Source organism: Macrobrachium nipponense, chromosome 44 (genome assembly GCF_015104395.2).
Source record: "Macrobrachium nipponense isolate FS-2020 chromosome 44, ASM1510439v2, whole genome shotgun sequence".
NCBI classification, from domain to species: domain Eukaryota; kingdom Metazoa; phylum Arthropoda; class Malacostraca; order Decapoda; family Palaemonidae; genus Macrobrachium; species Macrobrachium nipponense.
Genome location: NC_087221.1, coordinates 44,780,398 through 44,792,835, shown reverse-complemented (window position 1 = coordinate 44,792,835; position 12,438 = coordinate 44,780,398).

Sequence of the window (12,438 nt, the reverse complement as noted above, 5' to 3'; positions counted from 1 at the left end):
GCCTGTCGGTAGCAATGAACATGAAAACATGTCAGAAGTAAGAAGTATTATTCAGTCACACAAGTAAACACGGCTGACATTCTTCTTGCAAATAATCCTTTGGTGGGAAAAGAAATTTCATCTCATCGTTGATTTCTGAGAAAGTGAAATTCTACGAGAAGAGAGAATTTCAAGTGACTTGGGAGATACATATAAGTGTCGAGTCAGCCATCATGATTATCCTAATATCAGTAACTTTGAAGAATATTGTGAAAAGACCTTTGTTGTTAGATTTTTTGCTCGTTAGTGATCATGCTGCTTCTGTGAACGGTGTCATCATCTGGCATGTATATGCATGAGTGTATATATATATATGATTATATATATATATGTATATATATATATACTATATATATATATATAATATATATATATATATATATATATAATATATATATATATATATATATATATACGTTTACCAGCAAGAGCCACAGGGAAAATTTAAAAAAAGAAAAGACAGAGTGCCAAGTACTTTCGTGTATTTAACACATCTTCGGGACACAAAGTAATACAAAACGTAAAAACTAGTGAGCAAGATAGCTCTCACAAAAGCAAAGTGGAAAAGAATTATTTATGTATGTACAATAAGGCCATTACAAACAGAAACAGCATTCGCCCAGATTACCCAACCACTTAATACCCCAACAAGTCAAAAGAAAGAGTAATTGCCCAATGACCCAATTACTTACAGAAGAGAAAAACACTGACTATGTCAACCAGTTTATAAAACAACTGAATTCACAATTATGAATAGTAACAATAATAACGGCACTAACAACATACCTAAAACACCAATAAACAAAAATAACTGAATGAACAGTACTATCAATATGAAATACATAAAAAAGGATTTTGACTAGTACAAAAACTTAAAGGATAATGTTAAAATTTACAAGAAATACATAAGAAGGAACTTGACAAGTACACCAAATTAAAGAATAATGTTAAAAGTCTTCACTATTTTATCTATGATAAGATTGTCTAATTTGTACAACCTGGCCTCAAATTTAAAAGTTTTCCAGAATTTGAGGCCTGGTATGTACAAATTAGACAATCTTATCATAGATAAAATAGTGAAGACTTTTAACATTATTCTTTAATTTGGTGTACTTGTCAAGTTCCTTCTTATGTATTTCTTGTGAGTTTTAACATTATCCTTTAAGTTTTTGTACTAGTCAAATTTCATATTGATAGTACTGTTCATTCAGTTATTTTTGTTTATTGGTGTTTTAGGAATGTTGTTAGTGCCGTTATTATTGTTACTATTCATAATTGTGAATTCAGTTGTTTTATAAACTGGTTAACATAGTCAGTGTTTTTCTCTTCTGTAAGTAATTGGGTCATTGGGCAATTACTCTTTCTTTTGACTTGTTGGGGTGTTAAGTGGTTGGGTAATCTGGACGAATGCCGTTTCTAATTGTAATGGCCTTATTGTACATACATAAATAATTCTTTTCCACTTTGCTTTTGTGAGAGCTTTCTTGCTCACTAGTTTTTACGTTTTGTATTACTTTGTGACCCGAAGATGTGTTAAATACACGAAAGTACTTGGCACTCTGTCTTTTCTTTTCTAAAATTTTCCCTGTGGCTTTTGCTGGTAAACAAAATCACGTGCTTACTTTTGTGATTTTATAGTATATACACGTATATATACATACAAACACACACACACACATATACATATACATATACATATACATATACATATACATATACATATACATAACAATACAAAATAATATACATATACATATACATAAACATATACATATAATATACATACATATACATTTTTTTACATTACATATTACTATATATATATATATATATATATATATATTATATATATATATATACATACATACATATATATTCACGAACTATTATGGTGCTTTTAACAATATTCGATGACTTTTTAACTATGCGCTGACATAAATTTGCCGTGGATAGAAAAATTTTGGCAATTGTTGACTTTTTGATTAAGTCAAGAAAACAGTCTTTAGAAACAGAAAGGCATTTCATTACGTTGAAAGTTAAACTTGGATTGTCCATTATTTTGCATAATAACCAAAATTCTCAAGTCTGATTTTTCATCATTACTTTTGGATGATTTTAAGCCAAAACTGGAAGTATCTTTCTAGAGTGCTTCAAAATGCAAATGCAATTCTATGAGAGGTTTAGAGAACTGATCGATGCATATTCTCAAATCCACTCTAATACATCTTCGTTGTATGACCTATTTTTATAGATAACCCATAAATGACCACTGCTGTCATGACGTCAGTGCACGGAAAAAAAGACTAACAAATGCGCTTAGAAAACGCGTGAGGAGAGTTCGTTTAGGTATCTCATTTTCCTCCCTGTGAGGTACTTTTTTTACTCATGACATCTCGCCTTCTACGCTGCTACCTGTAATTTGTTCCTCTTTATGAAGACAATTCTCCTTTCCCGCCTTTTACAGGACTGGGCTCACTAACATTCCCTCAGGGTATGGAATGAGTACACATTTCCTTTGCTGCTCGCGAATAACTGGTTTTAGGTAGCGGCGTGGGACAGTAAGCAAGTTTCGGCAGGTGTTCTTCATCATTCAGTGTCATACCAATTATGCTCAAGGAAGGATCTCTCTCTCTCTCTCTTCTCTCTCTCTCTCTCTCTCTCTCTCTCTCTCTGCAAAAATGGTAACGTTCAAGCTCGTAACACTATAACAGGAGTTTCAGACAAAAACGTCTAACGTCTATCCAGAAACTCTCTTTGGGAACATTTGAGTTAATCTTTTGAATTTCCTGTCAATTGTCTTATTGCTGTTACTGTGATGATTTAAGAGTCTGATTTTTAGAAAGGCCTCTAACTTCCATCTGAGTGGCTGATGCATTTACATTTTAACCTATGGTGCAACCTTGTACAATAACCTAACGTTACTGGGGCATTCGATTTGATTTAGATATCAATTACGAGCAGAAATGAATCGTGAGTTTTGGAAACTCGTGATTACCTGACACATTCACCATGAGCCAATGACTTACAACAAATCATCCCAGATAAGAATAAGCAAGTAACAACGATGAGTAAATGCTAAAGCTTTATGCTTGATGGTCAAGTCACGAACTGCTATGGCCGTCGAATCAACTTTCACCATCAAACACGTTATCCATCGTGGGATGCGCTAGTGTGTTACGTTCACTGATGATTTTTGGAAGTGATGTGAATTTTTTCCTCCTTTCACCTTCACTCGTAGGAGTGACTCCCTGGGTGAAAGAGTCTCTGGTTTGTTTTTTCTTGTCAAATACTCGTAGGTGAGAAAGGCTCTTGGAAATTGTGATTTTACCAGTGGTTTTGGCTCGTGAATGCCTTTTGGACAAGATGTGAACTTGAATATATCTTTTAAATAAATCATATTCTGATAAATTCTTATCTTCAGTGACAGCTGCTACGTAAACTGACTGCTTAGAAACGCATTCTGTAGAATAATCGACTGACGTCTGTGCTCATTAAGAACATCTACTGAAGTTGTGCTCAAAAAAGACATCCTACGGATGTCTTTTTTGTAATCATGGAGATCTTCAGCAGTTGCACTCATAAACGTATTCCGCAAGGTTGAGTTTTACTCACATTTGAGCAATAAAGGACGCCTCCAGTATCCTATGCGAAGATGGTCATTGATGAAGTAGCCTCGTCACCCTGATTTGTCACTGTTTGAAACGTTCTAACGAGTCACCACAGTGAGCATAACGGGACGCGCAATTTTCCAGTCGACATTGACACAAAAAGAAAGGGAAATGATCCATCTTCGGCAATTGCCTGAGATCCGTCATCTTCGGCAATGGGCAATCTGACGTTCGCGGCGAGTTTGATTGCCCAAGAGGTGTTTTTGCCATGGCCAATTGCCTGCGAAGGATGTAGTTTGGGCCGTAATGATGGGTAGTTGACCTGGCCATGCTCAGGAGTTGGGGTTGTAAAAAATAATTTACGTGACCCACGGGTGATACTAATTGTGACAGTTATTCAGATTACTTTCAAGCAATAATTCTTACGTCTGAGAGAGAGAGAGAGAGAGAGAGAGAGAGAGAGAGAGAGAGAGAGAGAGAGAGAGAGAGAGAGAGAGAGAGAGAGAGAGATGAATTTCGATTTACTTTGGTTTATGAGTAGTATGAATGGCTAATTTCTGTTTATAAATGTGACAGTTTTAGTGTGTATTTATTATCAAATAACAAACTGATATGAGGAGAGAGAGAGAGAGAGAGAGAGAGAGAGAGAGAGAGAGAGAGAGAGAGAGAGAGAGAGAGAGAGAGATTAATAAACAATATGGAAAAATAAGGGTGGATAGGATTACGAGTCAATGAAAAATATTCTTAAAAAAAACATGTATTAGAAAACTGCTTCTAACTCATAACACACGCAAGAAAAATATACAAATCGAAGGTGAAAGTTCTGTTTTACTTGTGGGCTTTCTTTCATTTTAAAAGTATTATTTTGAATTTTAGACTGCAAGTGACGTCATCCCTAAATATCCACAGTTAACAGAGATTACGAGGATTTTGTACGTTATTCATATTTACCATTATGAATTCTCTTTACTTAATTAGTAATTCCCTTTAACACGGCTTGCTTTTGCTTCGTCTCCTGAAAGCGAAACCATCATTACTCTAACGCCAGTTACTCACACCAGCAAATTAATATTCTCTCTTGGTTTATAGCTTTTTAAATTCTCATTCCCATATAATTATTTGAAATAGATCTCTTGTTATATTTTTTAGTTTCTTGTGCATAATAATATTATCTGTTGATATAATTCATTCCATTGTGTTTCCTTTTATTCACCTTTTCGTTATCTATATCCAGTCGTTTTTGCTTGTATTTCTATCCAATACTTTTCCCTGCCTCTTCTATTTTTTTTTTTATATAATTCTTTATACTTTCCCCTTTCGCTGATTTCAACAATAATTCGGTGTACCGTCACTCCTTCTCAGATATCATATTTTAAGATTATAATAATGTTTTGTCACTAATACCCATTTTTATTTCGTTTTTCCTTTTTTATTACGTGTATCTTAATTTTGTTTTTATTCCCTTAGCTTAAGGCGACGATTGTTCAACAGATTCGACGTCTCAGGGACTGCAAAATAGTCTTTGCATAAAAAAAGTGTTAAATTATATTTGTTATTCGATATTATATCAAAGCCTATAACAACTCCCTTTCGTTTCTCACCTATCTCTAGGATGTTTATATATATATATATATTATATATATATAGATATATATATGTGTGTGTGTGTGTGTGTGTGTGTGTATACATATACTTACATAGCTACATATACGTACTGAAGTATGTCTCCATGATTCAATTGATTCTCAGGTCTGCTACAAACGTTAGCGAAGCTTAAAGAGCTTTGAAAGTGAACCCATTCCGAATTGTCGTTCACAATAATACTATGGATGAAAATGCATTATTCGGCTTGATGGAAGATATAAAAAATCTAGGAGGGCATCTCTCTTATTGGAAAAACTGGTTAAGTCTTATCCTTTTATACCCTATTCTACTTTCTCTTATTCCTTTTTGCCTTTTCTTGTCTGCCTCAAGCATGGGCAAGACAAGGGTATTAAAATGCCAGCATCCTCTGTCTTGGCATAAACATAAATCTCGAGAGAAAGGAAAGTGAGATGAAAGGCTGAACAAAGGCAGGAAGAAAACAAGTAATGTTAGACATTTCAAGAGAAATTCAAGAGAGATAATAAAAACTCAGCAAAAGAAAGGGAGATAAGATTTAAGATAAATAACAGATGAGGAGATAAAGCGAAAGATGGATAAGAGAGGAATAAAAGGAGTAATTTTGTTTGGTCAGTTTACGGACGAGTGACCTCAATGAACGCTAGATCCTGTTGGTATATGAACCGTAGTGACCAATCATGTGACAGGCAATGGATACAGTGAGTTGAGTTAATTGAGTTGAGCAAAAAACATAATCAGTGACGTCGTCGTCTCCTGACATCTCTTAGTTACTTCCACCACTCAGTTCTTCTAAAGAGAAATTTGCGTTCAAAATATTATAAAATACTTAATATGATATGATATATATATATGTATATATATATATATATATATATATATATATATATATATATATATATATATAAAATACTCAAAATTAGAACTCAAGCACTTCCAGCTGGTTACTCTAAAAGAAGATGGTACTGGTACTGAAAGCTGCGTTTAAAATAAGAAAATATCTGAATAATAATAGTTAAAAATAAAATAACAATAATAATAATAATAGTTTAATAATTAATAATAATAGAATAATACACTTTTATTAATATATATATGAATATATATTATATATAATATATTATTATATATAATATATATATATATATATATATATATAATATATATATATATTGACTAAAAAAATTAGATCTCGAGCACCTTCCAGCTAGTACTCTAAATGAAGATAGTGTTGACATCTGCGTTCAAAATCATAAAATATCTGAATAATAATAATAATATAATAATAATAATAATAATAATAATAATAATAATAATAATAATAATAAAGTGGCGCCGTGGAGGAGTGGGGTTAGGTCGTCAATAGACTTAAGTCAAGTTAAGCAACATTGGGGCTGGTCAGTCGTTGGATGGGTGACCGCTCTCCTCGCGTTGATTCCTTGGGAAAGGATCTTTACCATAATTTCTCAGTCTACTCAGCTGTAAATGATACCTATCCCTGATGGGGTAGGGTCCAGCTATGGGTTAAATAGCAAAACTCAGCAATGATGGAAAGAAATGATGGAATAAACAACAACGACGTAAATGGAACCTCTGGCAACAGAGGAGCTTCGTCCGGCAACCAGGTATTCAACCCAATTGTAGGGGAAGACGGTCAGGTACTTGGAGGTCGTCATCCAGCAACTGATCCACCACAACGACAGTAACCAACAGCCATGAGATTGGAGCTACAGAAGCAAACCAGAGGAAGAAATGGACAAGAGAAGAAAATAAGGGAATATGGAGATGCTACATCAGAAGCAACCCGACGGAGAGAGGATATAGAAGAAGGTTGGTCAACATCTGGAATAAGAGGAATAAACCCCCCCGAACAGATCAGAGGCTGGCAGACCAAGCAAGGAACATAAAGAAAAAGAACTGGCTCTCCCCAACAGAAAGAGAAGAACTGGAAAGGGAAATGTCACACGACAACGAATTACACGAAGACGAACTGAGAGACGATGCCACAGAAGACGACAGGGAGGATGATGGTATCAAACAACGACACGAATTACACGAAGACGAACTGAGAGACTATGCCACAGAAGACGACAGGGATGATGAGAGTATCAAAAAACGACACACGAAGAAACACTGAATAAGTAACAGAGAGGACGGAATGAGTAGAAAAAGGTTCGACAATGGATGGAGCCAGATACAGAGAGAACAAAGATCCCCTCCATGAAAGCCTACAACACCAAGAAATTAAGGGAGAAAACAAGTGAGGTCAATGAAATAATGGGCATAATACACACCACCAGTATCACAGAAACAAATAACTTGACATATGCAGGAGCAAGATTAGTAGCAGAACTGATGGGGATTCGAACACCAACACCACCGTCACAACCCAACCCAACAGAAACCAAAACAGCAACCTCCTTGGAAAAGGCGTCCTGGAAAAGCAAATCATGGTGATGAGATCTGACTTGAGTAAACTGAAAGAGATGGCAGAAAAAGGCTAAGAAGCAAGAAAAAAAGGGAGGAACTCAACGAGAAATACAAGTACAAGAGAGGGGACTAAACAACACAATAGAGAGTAAAACAGAGGCTTAAGGCCAAAGCACACAAGATCCAACGGTACATGAACAGGTATAGGGATACAACAGAACAAACTATTCGGAACCAACCAAAAAAGACTATACAGCCAACTAAGAGGGGAAGACAACCACCCCGAAATTCCTGAAGCCGAATCAAGTAAGAGACTGGGACTCTGGGAAAACATATGGAGCAATCCGGTATCACACAAACAAACATGCAACATGGCTCCAGGAAGTCAAGGAAGAAGAAACAGGGAGAATAAAACAAAGATTCACAGACATCACGACAGACAGTCAGACACCAACTAAAGAAAATGCCAAACTGGAAAGCCCCAGGTCCCGATGAAGTCCATGGATACTGGCTCAAAAACTTCAAGGCCCTACACCCACGAATAGCAAACAACTCACGCATTGTATCTCAAATCACCAAGCACCCAAATGGATGACCACAGGAAGAACATCCTTAGTACAAAAGACAAGAGTAAGGGAATATAGCCAGTAACTACAGGCCTATCACCTGCCTACCAATAATGTGGAAGTTACTAACAGGTATCATCAGTGAAAGGCTATACAACTACCTATAGAGGAGAACAAACAACCATCCCCCACCAACAGAAAGGCTGCAGAAGGAAGTGTAGGGGCACAAAAGACCAGCTCCTGATAGACAAAATGGTAATGAAGAACAGTAGGAGAAGGAAAACCAACCTAAGCATGGCATGGATAGACTATAAGAAAGCCTTCGACATGATACCACACACATGGCTAATAGAATGCCTGAAAATATAGGGGCAGAGGAAAATACCATCAGATTCCTCAAAAATACAATGCGCAACTGGAATACAATACTTACAAGCTCTGGAAAAGACTAGCAGAGGTTAATATCAGGAGAGGGATCTTCCAGGGCGACTCACTGTCCCCACTACTCTTCGTAGTAGCCATGATTCCCATGACAAAAGTACTACAGAAGATGGATGCCGGGTACCAACTCAAGAAAAGAGGCAACAAAATCAACCATCTGATGTTCATGGACGACATCAAGCTGTATGGTAAGAGCATCAAGGAATAGATACCCTAATCCAGACTGTAAGGATTGTATCTGGAGACATCAGGATGGAGTTTGGAATAGAAAAAATGCGCCTTAGTCAACATACAAAAAGGCAAAGTAACGAGAACTGAAGGGATAAAGCTACCAGATGGGGGAGGGCAGCAACATCAAACACATAGATGAGACAGGATACAAATACCTGGGAATAATGGAAGGAGGAGATATAAAACACCAAGAGATGAAGGACACGATCAGGAAAGAATATATGCAGAGACTCAAGGCGATACTCAAGTCAAAACTCAACGCCGGAAATATGATAAAAGCCATAAACACATGGGCAGTGCCAGTAATCAGATACAGCGCAGGAATAGTGGGATGGACGAAGGCAGAACTCCGCAGCATAGATCAGAAAACAGGAAACAAATGACATACACAAAGCACTACACCAAGAGCAAATACGGACAGACTATACATAACACGAAAGGAAGGAGGGAGAGGACTACTAAGTATAGAGGACTGCGTCAACATCGAAAACAGAGCACTGGGGCAATACTGAAACCAGTGAAGACGAGTGGCTAAAGAGTGCATGGGGAAGAAGGACTAATAAAAGTAGATGAAGACCCAGAAATATACAGCAGACAGAGAAAGGACAGAAAAAAAGAAAAAAAAAACAGAGGACTTGGCACAACAAACCAATGCACGGACAATACAGAGACAGACTAAAGAACTAGCCAGCAGATGACAAAATTGGCAATGGCTACAGAGGGGAGAGCTAAAGAAGGAAACTGAAGGAATGATAACAGCGGCACAAGATCAGGCCCTAAGAACCAGATATGTTCAAAGTATGATAGACGGAAATAACATCTCTCCCATATGTAGGAAGTGCAATACGAAAAATGAAACCATAAACCACATAGCAAGTGAATGCCCGGCACTTGCACAGAACCAGTACAAAAAGAGGCATGATTCAGTGGCAAAAGCCCTCCACTGGAGCCTGTGCAAGAAACATCAGCTACCTTGCAGTAATAAGTGGTACGAGCACCAACCTGAGGGAGTGATAGAAAACGATCAGGCAAAGATCCTCTGGGACTATGGTATCAGAACGGATAGGGTGATACGTGCAAACAGACCAGACGTGACGTTGATTGACAAAGTCAAGAAGAAAGTATCACTCATTGATGTCGCAATACCATGGGACACCAGAGTTGAAGAGAAAGAGAGGGAAAAAATGGATAAGTATCAAGATCTGAAAATAGAAATAAGAAGGATATGGGATATGCCAGTGGAAATCGTACCCATAATCATAGGAGCACTAGGCCACGATCCAAGATCCCTGAAAAGGAATCTGGAAAAACTAGAGGCTGAAGTAGCTCCGGGCCTCATGCAGAAGAGTGTGATCCTAGAAACGGCACACATAGTAAGAAAAGTGATGGACTCCTAAGGAGGCAGGATGCAACCCGGAATCCCCACACTATAAATACCACCCAGTCGAATTGTAGGACTGTGATAGAGCAAAAACAAAAAAAAAAAAAAAAAAAAAAAAATAATAATAATAATAATAATAATAATAATAATAATATAAAATAATATAATAATATAATAATGGGGTTAAAATCGCAAAACTCAGCAATGATGTTAAGAAATGAAGGAATAAACGACAACGACGTAAATGGAACCTCTGGCAACAGAGGAGCTTCGCCCGGCAGCCAGGTATTCAACCCAGCTGAAGGGGAAGACGGTCAGGTACTTGGAGGTCGTCAACCAGCAACTGACCACCACAACGACAGTAACCAACAGCCTGAGATTGGAGCTACAGAAGCAAACCAGAGGAAGAAATGGACAAGAGAAGAAAATAAGGGAATATGGAGATGCTACATCAGAAGCAACCCGACGGAGAGAGGATAGAAGAAGGTTGGTCAAACATCTGGAATGAGAGGAATAAACACCCCACCCCCCCCGAACAGATCAGAGGCTGGCAGACCAAGCAAGGAACATAAAGAAAAAGAACTGGCTCTCCCCAACAGAAAGAGAAGAACTGGAAAGGGAAATGTCACACGACAACGAATTACACGAAGACGAACTGAGAGACTATGCCACAGAAGACGACAGGGATGATGAGATATCAAAAAACGACACACGAAGGAACACTGAATAAGTAACAGAGAGGACGGAATGAGTAGAAAAGGTTCGACAATGGATGGAGCCAGATACAGAGAGAACAAAGATCCCCTCCATGAAAGCCTATAACACCAAAAAGAAAATTAAGGGAGAAAAACAGTGAGGTCATGAAATAATGGGCATAATACACACCACCAGTATCACAGAAACAAATAACTTGGCATATGCAGGAGCAAGATTAGTAGCAGAACTGATGGGGATTCGAACACCAACACCACCAACACAACCAACCCAACAGAAACCAAAACAGCAACCTCCTTGGAAAAGGCGTCTGGAAAAGCAAATCATGGTGATGAGATCTGACTTGAGTAAACTGAAAGAGATGGCAGAAAAAAGGCTAAAAAGCAAGAGAACAAGGGAGGAACTCAACGAGAAATACAAAGTACAAGAGCGGGGACTAAACAACAAAATAGAAGATGTAAAACAGAGGCTTAAGACCAAAGCACATAAAATCCAACGATACATGAATAGGAATAAGGGATACCAACAGAACAAACTATTCGGAACCAGCCAGAAAAGACTATACAGCCAACTAAGAGGGGAAGACAACCACCAAGAAATTCCTGAAGCCGAACCAAGTAAGAGACTCTGGGAAAACATATGGAACAATCCGGTATCACACAATAAACATGAAACATGGCTCCAGGAAGTCAAGGACGAAGAAACAAGGAGAATAAAATAAAGATTTACAGAGATCACGACACACACAGTCAGACACCAACTAAAGAAAATGCCAAACTGGAAAGCCCCAGGTCCCGATGAAGTCCATGGATACTGGCTCAAAAACTTCAAGGCTTTACACCCACGAATAGCAGAACAACTCCAGCATTGTATCTCAAATCACCATGCACCCAAATGGATGACCACAGGAAGAACATCCTTGGTACAAAAAGACAAGAGTAAAGGAAATATAGCCAGTAACTACAGGCCTATCACCTGCCTACTAATAATGTGGAAGTTACTAACATGTATCATCAGTGAAAGGCTATACAACTACCTAGAGGATACAAACACCATCCCCCACCAACGGAAAGGCTGCAGAAGGAAGTGTAGGGGCACAAAAGACCAGCTCCTGATAGACAAAATGGCAATGAAGAACAGTAGGAGAAGGAAAACTAACCTAGGCATAGCATGGATAGACTGTAAGAAAGCCTTCGGCATGATACCACACACATGGCTAATAAAGTGCCTGAAAATATATGGGGCAGAGGAAAACACCACCAGCTTCCTCAAAAATACAATGTGCAACTGGAATACAATACTTACAATCTCTGGAATAAGACTAGCAGAGGTTAATATCAGGAGAGGGATCTTCCAGGCCGACTCACTGTCCCCACTACTCTTCGTAGTAGCCATGATTCCCATGACA